This window comes from Papaver somniferum, chromosome 7 (assembly GCF_003573695.1).
Source record: "Papaver somniferum cultivar HN1 chromosome 7, ASM357369v1, whole genome shotgun sequence".
NCBI lineage: Eukaryota > Viridiplantae > Streptophyta > Magnoliopsida > Ranunculales > Papaveraceae > Papaver > Papaver somniferum.
Window position 1 is genome coordinate 16,831,535 of NC_039364.1, and position 19,564 is coordinate 16,851,098.

The window sequence follows — 19,564 nt, forward strand, 5'->3', positions numbered from 1 at the left end:
GACTCCGTTCTGTGTGTGATCGATTATAAGTAGATTTAAGTTTGTGATGTGCGGGTACAAAAGAAGGAAATTAAAGATTTGAAAAAAAGAATATTTTTTTTATTGGTTTTCGTATCTCGTGATTTTTGCACACATCTTGATCGGCTGAGTTCCGACTTAGATTTGATTTATCTTTGATAGATTTGATCATATACTCGTTTTGATCGGCAACTATCATTCGGTGGTATTCTTCAATATATGAATTTGATAGTTGTGAATCTGAATCTAACTTACTGATTTGGATTGATCTTACCCGACAAAGGAGTTTACTAGTTTAAACTTTAAACGGAAGAACCTTTGTGCAAAACTGAGCGAATCTTTTTATAAAAGATTATTGGAGTACTTACCAAACATCTTTGTTCCTTTACTGTTTGGAAGGCGATCAAAAGGGGTTGAGTGCTTAAGACTTTACATCGGTAAAGCAACTCAAAAAAAATTCTTGGACAATGAAGAGAGTAATATTTATTTACCCTTTCATAATTTGGTCTTTAGTGGTCACTTCGCAACATTTGGCACGATAAAAGGCATTGTATGTATTGAGCCAATAGATAATACAAATATGATTATGGTTAAATTGTTAAAATGCCTAGCTATCAATCTAATCATAAATGGAAAGTTGAACTATCATTCCACCTAATAAAAAGTAAATTTTGTATTCGTGGACTATTTGTAATTTGGAGAAAAGTGAGACAATTTGTGAAATTTTTTTGACATATAAATTCAGACAAAATTCATACACTAACTTATAAGATTTTGAACATAATTCTATGTGAGAGTAATTGAGTTGTAGAGTCATACGAGTTTGTGGGATGAAATATATATAATATATACAATATAGTCAACAAAGCGCAAGTGATTCAGTGGTTTGGTGCTTAGTATCACACTTGTTCATCGTATAAGTGAAGTTGACTATGTAGAATTGATAAAATAATTGAGCCAACAAAACAGACAACGGATGACCAAGGAAAAAAAAATATTGATGTTCTCTTACCTTTTTTTTTTCTTTTTTCCATTTTTATTGTGTGGTTGTGATCAACAACCAAACGCAAATGTTATTCCACAAAATTATCAACGTAAACAATCACTAAGACATCATCATCTTCTTATCCTTTACCATTTTACGTTTTTGATTATAAATTTAGGGTTTAATACTTGTTTATTTTCTAATAAAAATGAAGGAGAAAGTGACAAATCCTTGGGGAGGAGGTTTTGGAGACTCACAAAAGAGTGTGGTTTCTGCGGCCTTGGTGAACTGATGAGACATGACCACTATGTGAAACATTTGGTTGAAATACACAATGGGCAAGTAACATTTTTCAGAGATCTAAACAAAAAGTACTCAAGAAAAAGGAAAAAAGAACTGCAAGCCCTAAATTGCTAATGTTGTTGGCAGCAGAAGTGCATTGATGAGTCCTAAAAAGTGCATATTTCTATATCTTTTTGTTGGCATTTAACTCATCTTTTGTGCATTAATTCTACATTTTATCCCATATTCTGTATTTTCTTTGTTTTCAAGAATAAATATTTTTATTAACTAATTTTGCATTTTTAGGTAATAAATAAAGTTTGGATGAATAGCGGAGCAAAAAGAGCAGAAAAGTGGTGGAAGCCAAGAGGAATCACACAAGGAAGCCGCGAAGAATGTTGTGCGCAAGACCAAAAGGCTAGAACTGGGCTTGAAGAGGAAGAATTGTTCTTAAAGAAGATATGGGCTTGGCATACCCAAGGCCCAAAACCCTCACCCAAACCCATTTCCAATATCCATACCCGCCTTCATATTCAGCCGTCGGATTGGATCATCTCAGCATCGTACGGTCGCTTCATCATAGTGCATCAAAATCTGAAGATCCTGAAAAACACTATAGCACCTAACTCCATCTTGAGCCGTCAGTTTCGTTGTACTTCCGCATCCAACGGTCGCTCCTCGCTTCCTTCCATATCGTCGTTAGATCGATCCATCATCTCCACATCCCACGGCTCATCCTCGCTGTTCATCCAATTTGCTACAACCGCCCAACACCCGAGCACCTAACACCTATACCCGTCAGCCAAATAGACCTTACCCAATTTTCCATCGACCACCTTCTTCTCCATCTTCTCCCCCATCCCTCTGCAACAGATCCACCAACTCCATCGCCACCACACCCTCGTCTCTGCCAGCCACCAAATTCCACCAAAACATCACAACCACTCCAACCACTAAAACCCATCACCCCCCTTTCCATCTAGCTCCATATTCCATCACTCTCTCACGTTTCTCTCCCTGAAACCCTAAGCGTGGGAGATTGATGAAGTAGGTAACCTAGAGCTGAAATTGACGCATGGAGGAAGTCTAGGAGAGGCAGACGCAAGTGGGTAGAAGCGTATGAGTGAAATTCGAGAAGTATGGGTAAGATTTCGAAACCCTAACTGCCCTGATTTGGGGGAATTTGGGGATTTTTGTGTAGGAACCCTAATTGATTAATTTGGGTATAAATAGAAGGTGTTTTGTGTTGTTGTGGGTATGCCTGGATTAGCCAGAGCACCATTTGGAGGCCTGGATTAGCCAGTGCTCTCCACTGTTAGGTTTTGTAATTTTCTGTTTTAATTCTAATTCTAAATTTCAATTTCAGTTACTCTTTATGTTTATCATGTTCTAATTTCATGTGCTAGGGTTTAGATGAAACTCTTGATTGTATGTTAAGATAGTTAGTAATCATGTCATTGTTCTCGTAGTGCTAAAAATGAGTTAGGACTGCTAGTAGCCATTTGAACAAGCAAGCCTGTGATCAGCTGTGCTGTAGAAACACAGCTGATGCTAGGGGTAAGTGAGTGATAATGGTTAAGAATTCATCCCATTAGAAGGATTGTGCTCAAATGCCTTAGGATTGATAGATTGATTGGTTGTTACAAGTAAGCATGTGATCAGCTGTGCTGTAGAAAGACAGCTGATGCTAGGGGTATGCTAGTAAAATTAGTTGATAAATCACCCATTATAGTATTTCCTGAGATGAAACAAGATATGATTCGATTAGATGCTGCCTTAGCTTAGGACCAAGAAGTGGATTCAATGCCTTAGTAACTTCACACAGTTCTGCATCTTTTTCATTCACTGCACTAGTTCACTGCCTTAGGCTCACTGCCTTTGTTTAACTTCCACTGTCACTATCACTGCCACTGTCACAATCATTGATTCATTAGTTCACTGCCACTGCTTAGCTTAGAGAACTAGCTTAGCTTAGAAAGCTTCAACTCACACCCAAGTCCCTGTGGAAATGACCAGTATTTTCCCTGTATACAACCGACACCGTGCACTTGCGGTTAACAAGTAGGCTTCTTCATTGTATTATTTTCTTACACTCTTAAAAGCCTACCATGCGTCCAATATGAATTTCTGGATTTATGTGGTTATGACGGCCATAGGCAAAGTGAATCATTGATTTTCCATTTGTTTTGTTTGATACAATGAAATACAGGCTTGCAATCAATTTTATTTTATTGAATTTTATTTACTCATCCTCATCATTCCATGAAAAACGTAATACCATTTTTTGCCTTGTGACTGTGGTTGTCCCACTTATCTCACAAACAAAGCACGAATCTCTTCTACCATTGACTTTGGCGGTCTTAAACTATTTGTTTGTAACTATTTCTCGATTAACTTATAACTTTTCCAACACATTTATTAAATATTTAGTTAAACTATTTTTTATGCCAAATCATCATTACATAAAGATAATACTACATGTTGCAATTTTCCGAACTGCAAAACAAACGTTTCCAAAAAACAAAAGGCACAAGCTTATGATTTATCATATTTCCTAATTCTCACTATGTAAGGATGAAAGATCAACCATGGTGCTGAAACCATGACCTGTTTCTTGTCTTTCTTATTCTCAAACTTTAAACTATATCAATCATTATCAAGGACTAGTGTTGAATGTTGGGATGAGATTAACCCATTCTATATTGATATGTTTGGTCACTTCAAACGGTTCAAAGTAAATATTTATATATGTAATCAGGATTTTACCAGCAATGATACATGTGTTCTCCCATTTCTTTTGAGCTGATGATTCTTGTAACGTTTTCTTGGGGTTGGGTTGGATTATTGAATCTCCTCTGCAAAACAAGTCTTCCATATTTCATGTTTTTTGGACAGAGAGAATCAGTAATTGTTGTTTGTAACTTATTTTACCGCTTTTTAGTACGATATATGCGGGTAAGTAATAACGTATTCTTAAAGTTCCTTACGATACAACTTAATAATTTTTTTTACTATGAAAATATTTTTAGGAACAACAATGCTGATTAAGTTTAACATATAAATATTTTTTGATTCTCAATAAAAAGTAGTGAACGGTTATTACAAATTTATGTCTCTTTGTATAATTATGGCAGTGACTAAATACATGATAAGATAAAATCTTTATCTACATGTAAAAACACATGTTAATTATGGCAGTGACTAAATACAAACCATACTTGGATAAAATACAACCGAGATTATAGTTTTAAACTTTTAATTTAATTATTTTAAAAATAAATAAATATAACCCAAAAACTCAAGTCAAACCTTGTTTTTAACCTAAAAATAACTAACCAAATATAACCGTTTTTATTAAACATATGATGATTATTGTTATAGCATCGCTTGGCTAAACCCACCAAGGATTGGTATGTAAACTTTGGTTGTCAAGTTTAGTTCCATAAGTTGAAGTCGTCTATTGATTTGATTACTAGTGTCAACTTTGTTAGGTGAGACAAGGAACACAGAAATATTGAGACTTGTGCTCGTTATTAAAGTAGAACCTGAAGACGTATCGGAAAAAAACAAAGACGTCATGCTTCAGTTCGAAGCAAGTAACTACAGACTTGACTTGATTTATTTTTATCATTTGTGCTTTCAACTTAGTATTTATTGAATACATAGCATATACAGGTCGAGTTCTACTTAGAACTTGCGATCAGTAATATATATTTCCAGGGAGTGTGGTTGTGGAAATAATTATTTTCTGATAATTGCTTTCCTAATAAGTAACCAGATGGATCTCGATTCTAGTTTGGCTAATCGAAATCTGGAGGCAATTACTCTAGTTAATCGCTTTCCTGATAAACAAACTAACTTAATTATGATCTTATTTTTTGCTTATCGAAATAGATACAATTATTTGAGTATAATTGGGCCCTTACAGGTAACCACATTAATTCTGATCTTAGTTCGACCTGGGGAAAATTACTGCGGGTAATTTTTTATTGATAAGAGACTAAATCAATCACTCGGGTAGTCTCGGATTTAGTTTCGCTTATCAAAAGTGGTATGTTTCTTAGACTCTTATAGGTTGTGTCGATTTATTATGAACTTGAAAGGGCCATTCGAAATAATTGTTGTATTTTTCGTTCCTTTTTCATTTTTGTGACAAAAATGGGGGAGAATATATGGAGTATATGTGATGTTCCTTTTTGCGTGGTATCCAAAAATTTGTGCATTTTCTGGGTGATATTAATTGTAATCTCATTTTCGAATTTACTTTTTGAAAAGGAGAGGGTATCAAGTACACCTTCTCGTTCGGAAACCTGTATGGACAAACTTGTTACAGTCAATAATATAGATCAACATTTGAGATCATGTACTCGAATTGTAAACAAGCTTACTTAAACGATTTAAAACATCAATATCCAAAAGTCAACCTACTATGTACCCGAATCATATACGAGCCAAACTCCAACAAGAACAAGTCTTGTAATCCATATTTCAAAATACGAACTCACGAGAATAAATCTTGTAGGTTCTGTACAGTTTGAGCTTTAAACTTCCTAGGTTGTTTAAGTATATATTTCTAGTGATATTTCTATGGTAAAGATAAACAATATAATTCAAAAATGAAATAACCCAAGACACTAGAAATTTTGATAACGAGGAAATTGCAATGTGAAGAATAACCCCAAAACCTAGTCTAGTCTCGAACCTTGGGACCTAGTTCATACACAAGCTTAACTTATATATATATATATTGATCATATAAGCATACACGAAGGTTTCTTGAATTGCATATTAGTTGAAATACACGTTGTGCACCAAGTGGTTATCCCAAAAACAATGTTTAGTTGTCCGGGAACCTTCAAGCATAAGACAGGGTATAATAACTCACACAACCGAAATAGTTCGTGAACAGTCCAAAACAGTTCGTGAATGCTCTGTCATCTCAGATCAGGTAGCTTGTGTTTCAATAAGTTCGTGAACTATCCAAATCAGTTTGTGTACTCATTTTACAAAAAAGTATCCAAAAATCTCTAATAAATAAACGATTCGCACACTGTCAAAAACAATTCGTGTACTAGGAAAATAAAAATATCTAGGAATATCTAAAAATCGATCAGATCACGAAATGACTGAATCAATTCGTTTAGGAGAGTTAAATTGAGAACAATTCATCTAGTCTTATATTATTTATAAGTTCCAACTTCGCGAATTGAGCATGCATATCAGTTTGTGATCCAGAAAAACCATCTTGGGAGTATGATAAAAAGAACCATTGGGATTTGAAAACTAACTTAGAGTCTCTATCTTTCGCTAAAGACTCGACCGCTCAATGCAAATTCCCATAATATACGATCTGGATTGCAAAAATATCTCAACGTATGTCCGATATAGATACGTCTCAATGTGTCCAATACAGAAAATCTAAAAAACCAAAATATGGTGACACAATGGTATACATAAATATTTTCTGACTTTTAGTTAACGTGATTCCATAATGGTACAACATCTAAGTCTAAAAACAATGTTTATTAGCTTATTTACCATTTTCATAGTTCTAGACTCAGTCTACTGACTACCGAGTATGTTAAAGAATAAAGGTAAATCTGGTTCTTTCTTCTTGGAGATATTTATATAAATAATTTGTGATAACTTTTCTTTTTCGCTAGGAAAGAAAATTTATTTAATATTAAATTGGGTTACATGACGAGTCCTTCTGAATACTGTATAGAATGAAATCCGTAGGATTTAAATCCCCATACATGAAGACCAATGACTCTAGCATATTTAGCCGTGACATAGTTGTTATGCAAATAATTATCCTATTCAAATATATAAGCTCGAATGGATTTGATATATTAGTTTGGTGATAACGTTAGATTTTGATTGTAGCCACGCAAATTTATCGTTTGCTAATATACACACACATTCTCAATTATGATCTCCTTGAAAAGGTGCAGGTGCAGGTGCCGGTTACCACACAAATAAAATATTAAATACTAATTTTAATTGGTACAAAATACTCGCTTTGATTGAACCATTATTTTTGCGTGTGTCCACGTGTGCGATTGTATCCATACGTATGAAAAACCGGTACGGGGACCCCAAGAAGTATTGGCACTACCGAGTGTACAAGAGTATTTGCATGTGCACCAGGCTAGGAAAATTGGAATTTTTTGCTAATGCTTATAGAAATGGCCAACACAAATTTGGACAAATTAGTTTACGCAGATATGCACACAAATTAGAATTTAAAAACTCGAATGATCGGTAATCCCCACAAAAACTCTCACAATACCACAAAATTGGTTAACAATCATTATCAAATACGGAACACCAAAATCATTATCATTATTAATGAGCTTTTTTATTGTCACACAACCATATTTGCTGGGTGAAAATTCTTGGCTGGATTTTGACACATCTGAATTTCTTGAAAAATTCGCAGTTTTGATTTTGAATCGGTAAATTTTTGCAGCTACATTACTTTATTCTTTCTTTACAAATATTTGCTAATTTTACACTTGCGATTTGGCATACCAAACAGCTGGAAATTAGGTGGTATAGAAACATTTTGCAAATGCAAAAATTCGCATGGCACCAGGTCTGGTCATGCTTTTTCTTTTCTTTTTCCTGAAGCAACCATGCTACTGCTTTTGTTGGCAATACATTGTTTGGTGTCACACCCGCAAATGCACCTTGTAAATTTTCTATGTAAGTGTAACCCGACAGAACAGTGGTTCAGTGAATCAAGCTTCACCCATTCGTACTTTATCCTTATAAATTTGCACCAAACATCCAAATCTAAAGTTCTATAACGGAAGTCTTTAGCCTTCTTTATTATTCTATTTACTTCTCAAATATTGACCATAAAGTATTCAAACAATGCATACATTCGCTGAAACAATCATCCAACCAAGAACACTTAGAGCATGACACAATCAATCCGTTTTATTGCATTAGAGGGAAGATATACAAAACTTGCCCACTTAGGGACTTACACATACTTGTTCCTCTTGAACCAAGCCTTAGACTTAAAAAAACTCTCTCAATTTGAGTCTCGCAATCTCCTATGAAAGCCTGCTGATTTTCCTATTCCTTAGCACTATTTATACAACAACTTTATTGGCCAAAAAATGTGCACAACAGTTGCACACGCATGGACAGCCATCTGTCTCATAAGGCAGTTCCGTAACCGCTAATAATTTTGCCAACTTGGGCAGTTTCTCTTTAAACTCGAGCCAACATCCAACACCTGTTTTAAAGCAGTTACATATGAACACTCTCTCGTGTTTATAAACTTCCTTAATAACCGTTCTATCATGTCTCACACCTTTGGCACGCTTGTGAAGCCATTAACCAACTTCTAACAGTCACTTGAGCCATAACATGCTTGCAACTTGAAATTGGATTTCCTTTAATACTCAACCAACATGGCCATGCAATCTTCTCGTCCATCATATGCTTCACTTATCCAACTTGTTCGACAATGTAAATGCTACTCTTGCATTATTAACTTGTTTGCATTGTTCAAGCTTTAGCCAGCCTTGAACTAATGCATGGGACAACTCTTGGCCTATTTTACACTCTTGCATCATCCTTGAGTTTGGTCCAATTCAATTCTGTGGATATGCATCAATGCCAACATCGCATGATGCATTTGTCACTTCGGCCTTGCCTTTCCTTTCCTTCAATGAAGCTTCATTTTTTCGGCCAATAAGCTTCATTATTTGGCCAATGCCCTTACAGTGTAGCGCCACCTTCGTGCTTCACTAACCCTGCTGGGTACCGTCATCTTGGCGCTTGACAGTTTATGCAGTGTAGCGTTATCTTGGCTGAACACTGACTAGGCCGGCTATAATGTATAGCGCCATCTTGGCTCTTTACTAGTCTGACCAGTTGGGGCAATATGTTGAAGCAACATTTGTCTGTTCTTTCCTATATTCGTACGAACAGTAAGCAATTTTCCTTACATGTTTCGAGTTTGCTTCATTTCTTCCTTCTTCAATTATGAATGTTTGGAATTTAAAATTCCTTAATTGTCTCCTCCTTAAAATAATCTTACTAAGGTAAATTGGTAACTTGAGTTCGTAAAAAGAACAAATCATAATAGTAGTCAACTCAGAACCCAAAATAGAAATCAACCCTAAAGTCGTCGCCATTGGACAATCGAGGCTGGATAACATTTGAAATTTCTCAATCGGGATGGATAACATCTGCAAAGGGAAATCGAGGAGTCGTTCATCAAGCCAGTTTCTTTGTTCTTCACGGCGGTGGAGTTCATGAAGGTGGTGGCGGAGGCGTCGGCAACACCTCATTCGGGTGGTTAGTGTATCTATGAAATTGAAATCAGGGTTTGGTGGAGATTGAGTTAGGGTTATGAAATGTTTTGGCTTTGGTTTGGGTAGCTTTATGGGCTTATATTGGATTGACTGTTATGAAGAACTATGATTTTGGGCATACTGAAACTTATTAGGCATACTGAATAAAGACAGAAAAGGATGTGAAATAACAAAATCAGAAATCCCCTTAACCAAAATTTTTTTAATGGCAAATCTACCCTTTACGTATTAGTGTTTAAAACTTTTGTTTAGTGATTAAGATAATTTTCAGAATTATAAAGGTTTGTTTAGATGAAAAAATTTGGGGAAAAAAAATCAAAGTTTTTATTGAGAAGGAGAAAGTGAGAAAAATTTTCTTCTTGATTCAATGGAGGATGAGGAGGGTCATTCTTTATCTAAAAAACCTAAGAAAATACCTATCAACTACAACAATGATCCAGAAATGGCTGATTTCTTAAATTGTGAGAATGATTGTACACAAACTCAAACTCAAGAAGATGATATTTATGAGCCAAATCCATATGATGAATACATAGATGAGGAACCCAATGCTTCTAACACACATGTACACTTCTATTTTATGTTTAATCTCACTTTTGTAGCTTGAAATCATCAAAAAATTGTATTTTTCATCATGGTTCGGCGAACCAGGACTATGTTCGGCTTAAAATATAAGCCGAACCCACTAAATTGATGAACAGTTCGGCTAGCTGAATTTGTTAACGTTATACGCCGAACCTTCATTTTCCAACTTCCAACCTATTTGCAAGATCCTAGTTCGGCTTATATTAAAGTCTAATAACAAGCCGAACTTATTCCTGAGAGTTAGGTTCGGTTCTCACTCTAAATATCGTATCAGCCGAACTATATATTTTTCCAAGTTCGGCTCATATTCAAAAAATCACATCAGCCGAACATGATACTGATTTTCCATGAAACACTTAAATTCATACACATTTAGGGGTTAGGCTTTTTATTACATATATTTTCTATTGTGCATCCTTTTCATAGGATGAACCAAACAAAAAAAGTGGAAATTACTAAAAGTGTTAAGAAAGTGAAGTCTAATGATGGAGAATACCAAGGTCCATATTAAACTCATTAAAATCAATTAGATCAACTTCAAGATAATGAAAAGACAAACACAATGCAAAAAGAATGAGGTCATTCCGACATCGGACGAAAAAGTTATGACCAAAACAAGATCGAAAAACTTGAGTGTGCAAAGAGAAGGTTCGGCTGATAACTCAACAACACGAGCTAGCCGAACCTAGAGCCTGCAACTTTCGAAGTGTTTACAGAGAGAAGTTCGCTTGAAAGTGATCTAATCGAGTCAGCCGAACCTGACAACCACCTGGGGTAAATTTCACTTCTCAGGTTCGGCCGGGAAGGTTTGCAAGGTATTAGCCGAACCTGACACTGTTCTGGGACGTATTCAATACACATTTTGGGGTTCGGTTAAAAATTGACATTTACGGTTTAGCCGAACTGTTCATAGACACTTTCAGGGTGAAATTTCAATAACAGTTCGGCTCAAAACTCAACTCAATTATCAGCCGAACCCGCTACTGTAACCGTCAAAAACCCTAAGTTTTTAGCAATTTAACCCATTCAATCCATGAAAAACAACAAATAAAAGATTGGGTTTGTAGGGAATACCTTCTTATTCTCATTTCAGTATTTGGAGCTTCAAATGGTTGAATTTCTGATTCAATTTCCGGTTCAATTATAGTTTTTACACCTTCATCTTTAATTGGTTCTTCTTCTTTAATTCATGGATTGGAAGAGGATTTAGAACACCTGCTGATTGCTTTTTTTTTGTACGATCCATTATATAGTTCAGTTTAACCGATGATCGAATTTTCATGAATCGATAATTAATTACAGTGATGAGAAAAAAAATCTGAGAGAAAAGGAAGATGGTTTAGCTGGAGGAAGAAGAAGAGATGTTTAGGATAGTTTATTTTTTGATTTTAGGTTCAAGGGTATATAGGTAATTGAATTATCCAATAGACACCCCTTATAAGGTCACCTAGAATGTGGAAACTATTTTGTATGCCTTGAAAGTTTTTGACATGCCTAAAATCATAGTTCATTATGAAACTTTGTTTCAGCTGTTAGGTGCATGTATCTCTTTTTTGGGTTTGCCTCGGGCTTGTTTGGTGCTTGTACTAGACAAAGTGTTATGGCCGCTGGGAATCTATCTTTTTGCTTATCTCTAATAAGCTTCTACTTACAGTATAAATTATATTTGCCCAGGAAAAGAAAAAGTCGTCGCCATGGCCATTGCTAGCTAGGTTTCAATTCCCCATTTCACACATCGTTTGAGTTCTTGTAGTTGATGAAAACATAGTAGTATTGATGAGATGTCCGTTATGTTTTGTTTCAAAATTTGAGACTAGACAAATGACAAAAAGTCATTTAGCTAGTAGTCAAGTTATGAAGCCTCTATTTCTCCAACCAAAAGAAACCCATTTTTCAATATCTACAAAGCTGTTTCAACCAATACATGAGCTCCTCCCTCATTCCATATGCTTCAATCAGTGGTCCTCTAGAATTTGAATTCCGCACCATTAAAAAAATAGGTTATCCAAATCCAAGAATCATGGATTTTGAGAAGAAATGATTAATGCTTCATTTGACCAAATAGAAACCCTAAATATACTTAATTGCACCACTAATCCGCTCCTAATGAAAGCATAAATTCTCTTTTCAAAATTCAAACCAAAGTACTTTAAAAAAGTCTAAGAATTCCTCGTTTTCCACCGATAAAGCTAATCAAAGCCACTTAATAATATAACCCCACTTTCCAATTATAGCTTTGGTTTGTAGTTAATAATCATTATCTCTAAAGCTCCTTTCTCAAGGAATGATGGCGATTCTTAACCTATTTTTTTTTCTTGATTAATGAGAAAATTTTGAAATTATAATCTTTGTTTTTTGGGTTTGTAGATTGATAGAGGAGCATATGCTTTAGGTGGAATTTGTAGTACATTGCATGAACGAAAGAATGAAATGAGACGTACCACTGAATAAAGGGTTTTAGAAGTATTCGTAGAGATTATAGGAAACCCTTCTTTTAATTGGTGAAGTACTTTTTTAAGATGTTGTTTTCGTTTAAAGGGAAGAAAAAAGGGAAAATGTTTGCAGATTTTGATGTTATTATTTTTTTATTGATTTCAAAATGTAGCTCATTTTTATGATTTCCACAAAAGAAGACATGCAGAAAGGCGAAAGCTATGATCTTTTTCGAAATTAACTACTACTACTTTTTAGCAGTAAATAAACTCTTTGGAAGACTTCTTTTGTTTGGAACTTTCATCGGTTGCTTCACAAAGTGAAATTGCTGAGTTCAGTTTTTGTCAATTTTTTTTGTGCACTCTCTCTAGTATTCGATGGGTGTTTACATCAACTGATGAACATGACATCTTAATCCTGATTTTCACTTACTATTTGCAGTTATGTTAGATTGACGTGAGATGATATTCTTATCATGAGAGGCAGCGTGACAAGTTGATAAAATGTGCACAAAATTGATCAGATTTGTTTTCAAAGTGATTCAGAAAAAGAAAAACAGGCCAATTACATCCATTTTCTGAATATTCTGCATTTATCCTGACCGAGTTTCTCCATTTTCTGAATAATCTGCATTACGACTTGTTTTTTTCTTCTCATTTTACTCATTTACTCGATACGAAGCATGAAATTCTTCGTACATAACTTTAACCACCCCTTCCCCTCCCGTAGAAAAATGCGAACATGGAATAACAAAGGGCTTTACAAGGAAATACATGACCTTAAACTGCACTAACTTTCTGTTGTGTGTGTGAGCGAAATTTTATCAATCCGCCATCTGATATTAGGGAGATTTTACCCAAATTCCTGATTATGATGAAAACAATTAAGGGAATCAAGACTGTGGTCAAGGTCAAGCCTAGGAGGCATATTTCAAAATTTGATTCCAAACTAAAGTGGTTCTTTTCTAAACTATCTACTATTAGTTAGTATGACTTGACAACTGATATGACTCTCTGGTCAGACTCGCGGAGAGCCAACAATTCTACTCGACTAGGGTGTCTTTACTTTTATAGCGCTATAGACTAGTCTTACCTATGCATCTGGGGTGGTGTTTTTATGATCTCTATAGTAGTGAGGACCCATTGCCATAGTTACATTTCAAAGACACCCACTGTTCATAGGCCAGCTGATTGTATCAAAACCAAAAAATGACCCATTGCCATAGAAGAAAATGAGCTATAACTTGTACAAGTCATCATTGATGCAAATTTATAACAAGAGGCCAGCTGATTGTATCAAAACCAAAGAACACTTATCCCCATCTATTGAGGACTGGTTTTTCAACATGCAAGCTCTGGCTTATATTTAATCATGTTGTGAACACGCGGATCAATGTCATCTGAGTATTCACAAATAATGCGCGCAGATTCATGACAATACAGTAAATAGGCTGCGCCTGAGGGGAATGGATTGGTTATGTCGAATCCTTGACTCAGAGTTCTAATACTCTTCCTCGTCTCATCAACTATAATCATTGTCCTTAGCTCATCCAATAAGATAAATAGTGGACGAAATATAAAGTATACGAACATGATATATCATAAGTGTCGAATTGAACACAAAGTATAAATGTATGAATATAGACGAAACAATTAACTTATATGATTCTCCCTCAGATCTCTGTCCCCGGGATTGGGTTTTTCATTATATGTGAGAGGGTTACAGAAATAGTCGAATGACTTTGAGACCAATATAAGCCTGCGTAGCAGGAGGAACCTTACTTACACTTTCTCTATCTATCTGTCTCTCTCCTATTCTCTTCTCAATGTTTTCCACCCCCTCTTCACTTGGGAGAGAGGGGTATTTATAGGGTGGTTACGTGGGGTCCATTTCTGAAGCCCGTTATAACCTTATCCTCTTGTGTCTTGTGCCGCTTACGCAGAGGTCTTCGTGTACTCGGTTCTCTCTGCTTGTTTCGTTTGAATATTCAGTGCTATCTGCGCTTCCTCCACAGGCTGACTGACACGTATGTTGTTCGAGGGTATTTAATGCGGGTAGTTGAGATGTCTGTCCGCGGTAGACAGCTTTCCTCTTCCCTGTCTTGTCTGCGTCAGTCTGACTATCCCCAGCCGTAGATCTTAGATCTTTCTGGGGATAAGATAAAGTGACTCTTGGGTTATCCTCCAGTGCTTCGCAGTGTTCTAGTGTTTCCGTCTTCCTCGATCCTCTACCGTTGGATCTGGTGGGTGGCGACGCTATCTTGACAAGGCACGTCTCTTGGCTGTCCACGTGCGATATCATATCTTGATGTTCTCAGCCGCATGTCCTCCACGTGTGTCTTTGTGGACACGTGGCGGAAGATGAAATGTGTACCTACAATTTGCCCTTTTTCATCCTACTGGGCGGTTAGTCGAAGTGGGAAGAAAAAACGTGTTACTCTCTTCATCTTCTCTTTATTATTTTCCTAGATTTTAGGGCACGTTCCCCACTATTTGCAATAACTTCTTTTTGGGTGGTGGGGTGGTTTTATTTCTCTTTGTATATATATATGAGAAGGAATATGAAAATTCTCTAGTCATAAATTTCATTCCTTCTCTTTCCTCAGAACTTTTGTTCTCTGCTTTTGTTTCCTTGTTATTAATTGTTGCCGCTACTACTGTTGTTTATGTCTTTGTTGCTGCTGTTGTTGTCGTTCCTCGGAGCTTTTCTGCTGTTGTTGTTGTTGTTCCTCTAAGCTTTCTTTACGACCCTGATTTTTCCTTTATAGGTAAGTGGTTATACTGTGTTTGATTATCTTTTGAAAAATATATTCGTTTTTTTATTGCTGCTATATGTGTTTGTGATGAAGAACATATATATAGATGTGTGTATGATTGCCCCTGTTCGTCATTATAAACAGTAATGATATCTTCCTTCGTGCATGGTTGCCCCTATTTGTTATTTCCTCTTTTTATTTAGGTTTTGTTCTTATTTTCCATCTGGTTCATGATTATGAACAACTTGATGAAATTGGGTTTTTTGATTTTCGTTTTGTATCCGCGGAAATCTGAAACTTGTTTGTGTACTACGAAGACATGGCTGACCATCCGCGGGTTTCTTATCAAACTCCACCGCCTAGTCCGCGTAGATCTCCTCCGTGTATGGATCCTGATGTTTCTCCGCCTGGTGGAGGTTCGTCTAAATCTTCCCAAGGTGATGCCCGCGTTCATAGGGTTTCGTTTTCTTCTGGTCAGAGGCGCTTAACTTCTAAGAGGGGTGAGTCGCATAGAGGGAATACGCAGAAGGGGAACCGGCCAAAAGAGGCTCCTGGCTCCCGGTATGCCGTTTCTCGTCCCTTAGTTAATCCGCTTGATGATCCTAAGAGAACGCGGGATGTCCTACCTCTTCGGTCCGTGGCGCCTCCTTCCGCGTCTCATCAACATCCTCTACCTCCCCCTCTAGTTTCTCAACCCAAGGGGAGGTCTTCGAAAGAAGTGGTTTCGAAGACTGATGTATCTAAGATTCATCTTAAGAGAAAAGCTTCCGATAGAAACCCTTCGAAGGATTCTGCGCCTGATCCCGTGGAGGAGGAGGATATTTCTCAGGAGATACGCAGCGTCGCTGTTTGGGAGAAGAAAGTGACCTTCAAACATATTGATCTGGAGGTTTTCAAGGAAAAGCATGGTCTTCAGCTATTCGATGTTCGTTTTTATGCTGTTGATGATGATATTACTTATGAGATGATATCGACGTATAAGTTTGATGAATTTCATCTGCTGACCACGGTGGGGGCCTTTGAAGTGGGTCTTATGTTTCCTTTGTACAAGTCTGGGGATTCTTTTTATTATGATGTGTTGGCTGGTCGAGAGGGTTCTTCGAATAACACACACTGTCGCTCTATTTCCCAACTTCATGGGAATTATCTTCGTGCACTGAGGGAGTGTTATCTTCGGAGCAAAGGAGAGACAATGATGACTCTTTATGTTCCCAACCCTGAGGAAAGGGAGTGGTATACGCCTGAGAATTTTAACAAGTCTTTCGGTGACTATGTTAACAGTAGGAATCGTAAACCGTGGAGTGTGAGTCTTCAGAATATTGTCGCTCCTCGTGGTGAGATCCGCCTTCTGAGTGAAGTAAGTGGTGCTAAGGTGAAGTACGTCCCGGGTACAGAGAATTCTACTAACAAACTGGTGTTTCCTACTCGTGAGCGGATCAAGCGTGATCATGACTATGAATGGCACGCAACTGTTATTGAGGTTGTTGGTCCCTGGGCTTGGGGTGGGTTCCAGGTCCGCAAGGATGGCGTCCTACCGCAGATATCCAGATACGTACGGCTCCTCCTGCTCGTTATGGGAATTTCCGTCCTTGGCATTTGAATTTTGAGGGCATGATTTCCAATATGCCCTCGATGTTGTTGATGGAGATGACGAAGAGAGTTCCGATGCTGATCTTCAGGCGAAGAATGCTGCGGTTGTCAAGGTAAGATTTCATATGCCTTGTCCTTTAGTTGAGGCAGTTTTAATTCTTTTCAAAGTCAGGGATTTTTATTCTTGTGCCTTGTCTTTTTAGGCGACGAAGAAGAGGAGGATAAATCCCAAGCAGTCCACCACCGCAACAATCGAGGAGGAGGAGGTTTATGAAGAAGTTAACAGTCCTGTGACTGAGCTTGGCGAGGATGAAGATGTGTCTGACATAGAAGAGCGTACTGATACATCCCCTCCCGGTCATGATGATGAATTTGTTGAAGGGAATACTACCGGTGGCAGCGGTATTGGTGGTGAGATTAATCCCGCGGGTGTATGATGCTGGTGCCGAAGCTAATCCTGCGGGTTGCAGTGATGTGATGATAGCACTGGCCTTGGTGATGAGGGTGCTGGTGGTGAAATTCCTGCTATGTCTCAGGAGTTTTCCTTTGGTCGGATTTATTCTGCGGAGGATGGTTTTGACATAAACGCTGCCCTGGGCCTGGCTTCTGAGTTCAACCTGCTTTCCCAACGATGATTGGGATGTGCTTGGTAATTCTAACAAGGTGGACGGGAAGGGTAAGGGAGTCGTGGATGCTAGTGATGTTCCAGAGGGGAGCGGTGCTAGAGACCTTCCAGATTTGGACGCAAGAGTAGCCTCGAACTCTTCGGGTGCTAAATTCACGGACATGGGTAAGGCCTCGGTTGGGTTCTGGAGATGATTTTCCTCAGTCACTGATCCTGGAGGGTGATGATGCCATCTTAGCTTGGTTTAAGAAGAAACTTGATGTTCGTACCCAATCCATCCTGTGGTGGAGGGTGAGAAGAATCTGATGCCTATACCCGTAAGATGATGCAATTGTCTCCCGAGGACCAGGTTGCAGTAGCGTGGGATAAGAATCTTCGGGCCTCGGAGGCTGCTCTAGTAGTCGACGCTCCCTCGACTGTTGCTGATATGATGGCGTTGGCTGATGGGTATCAGTATGGATTTCCCCAACACGGATGTTAGAGGTGAGTTCTCTTATCATTTTGCCTGGTATCATTTTTAGCAATTTTTAGAGTCAGGGTGTTCTAATCTTCTGATTCGCAGATGATGAGGAGTGAGCATTGCAATCACATGTTGTACCAGTTTTTTAAGGCCAAATCCCTTAAGTTGGAGGCTAAGCTTCGTCTTCGGGAAGAGGAGCTTACTGCGGCTGAGACTGTCATCGCTGATAGGGATAGGGAGATATGTGAGTTGAAGAGTCTCCTCAAGGCTAAGGAGCAATAGGCAAGGAGGAGGAGAAGCTTCGTATGGATCTTGCTATGGTTCGTAGTGAATTGGAGGAGGCCAAGAAGAATTCTTCGGCTGTTACAGGTTTGATTATCTGTTCTCTTCCTTGCTGTTGTCCTTTACCGTAATTAGTGTTCTGTCTGAGTCTCCCTCCCCCACCCTATCTTCAGTGGGTGGAGTTCCTGAGTTAGTATGGCTTCGGAAAGAGCGGCAGCGTCAGAAATCTCGCATCGCAGAGTTGGTAGAGAAGATAAAGAGCGAGGCTGATAAGTGGAATGCTCGTGCCGATGAACATAATGCTCTGGCAGAGAAGTGGCGGGTCAGGCGAGTCCAAATGATTGATTTGCAGAACCAATATAACAATGATCGTCGTTTGTTTGATGGAACGTTGTTGTGGACGCGTGATAATCTTCGTGAATCCCGAGAACAGGTCTCATCATTGGAAGCTAAAATCAATCTCTTGGAAGAAGAATTGCGTCAAGCTCGTTCTTCTCAGTCTCTGATGTTAAAGATTACCTTCACGTCTTGCTAGGGAGAGAGATGACGCTAGGGCTGAGGCTGGTGCTCTCAGCAAAGCTTTAGCTGCGTCTAGGGCTGATGTGGTACGCCAAGCTGAGGCTGAGAGGAATCTTGAAGTAAATATGTATCGGCTCAACAAGGGTCTGGAGGGTTTAAACAATGAGGTCAATCATCTTCGTCACTTGGATTCAATGAAACAGGTAGAATTAGATGCGAGTCAGTACGCCCTTTCAACCCTTCAAGCGGATTATAAGAAGTTGTCAGATGAGTATGATTTTCTTGGTGAAGCCCGTGATGCTGCTGTTAACGAATATGAAATAGCTTCGGCGAGAGTCGAAGGTATATGCTTATATTATCGAGTGTGATTCTGCAATTTCCTGGACCTAACCATCTGCGTTTTTCTTTTCCTTGCAGAGCTCCAGGGACAGCTTCGTACTGCAAATGAAGAGCTTGCGGAGGCTCAATCTCAATTAGTGCATCAGGAAAGTCAGATTAATTATCATAAAGGTTTAGCTACAGCAAGGGACGAGGCTCCCAAGCCGCTTCGAAGGAAGTGAGTCGCCTTTCCTCGTTGTTGTCAAAGGCTGAGATGATGAATACTGTTATTGCGTACAAGGCTCGGTGTCAACTAGTGGAAGAGACCAACAAAATTCTGGATAGCATTGAGTATGATCTGAAGAACCGAGCATGG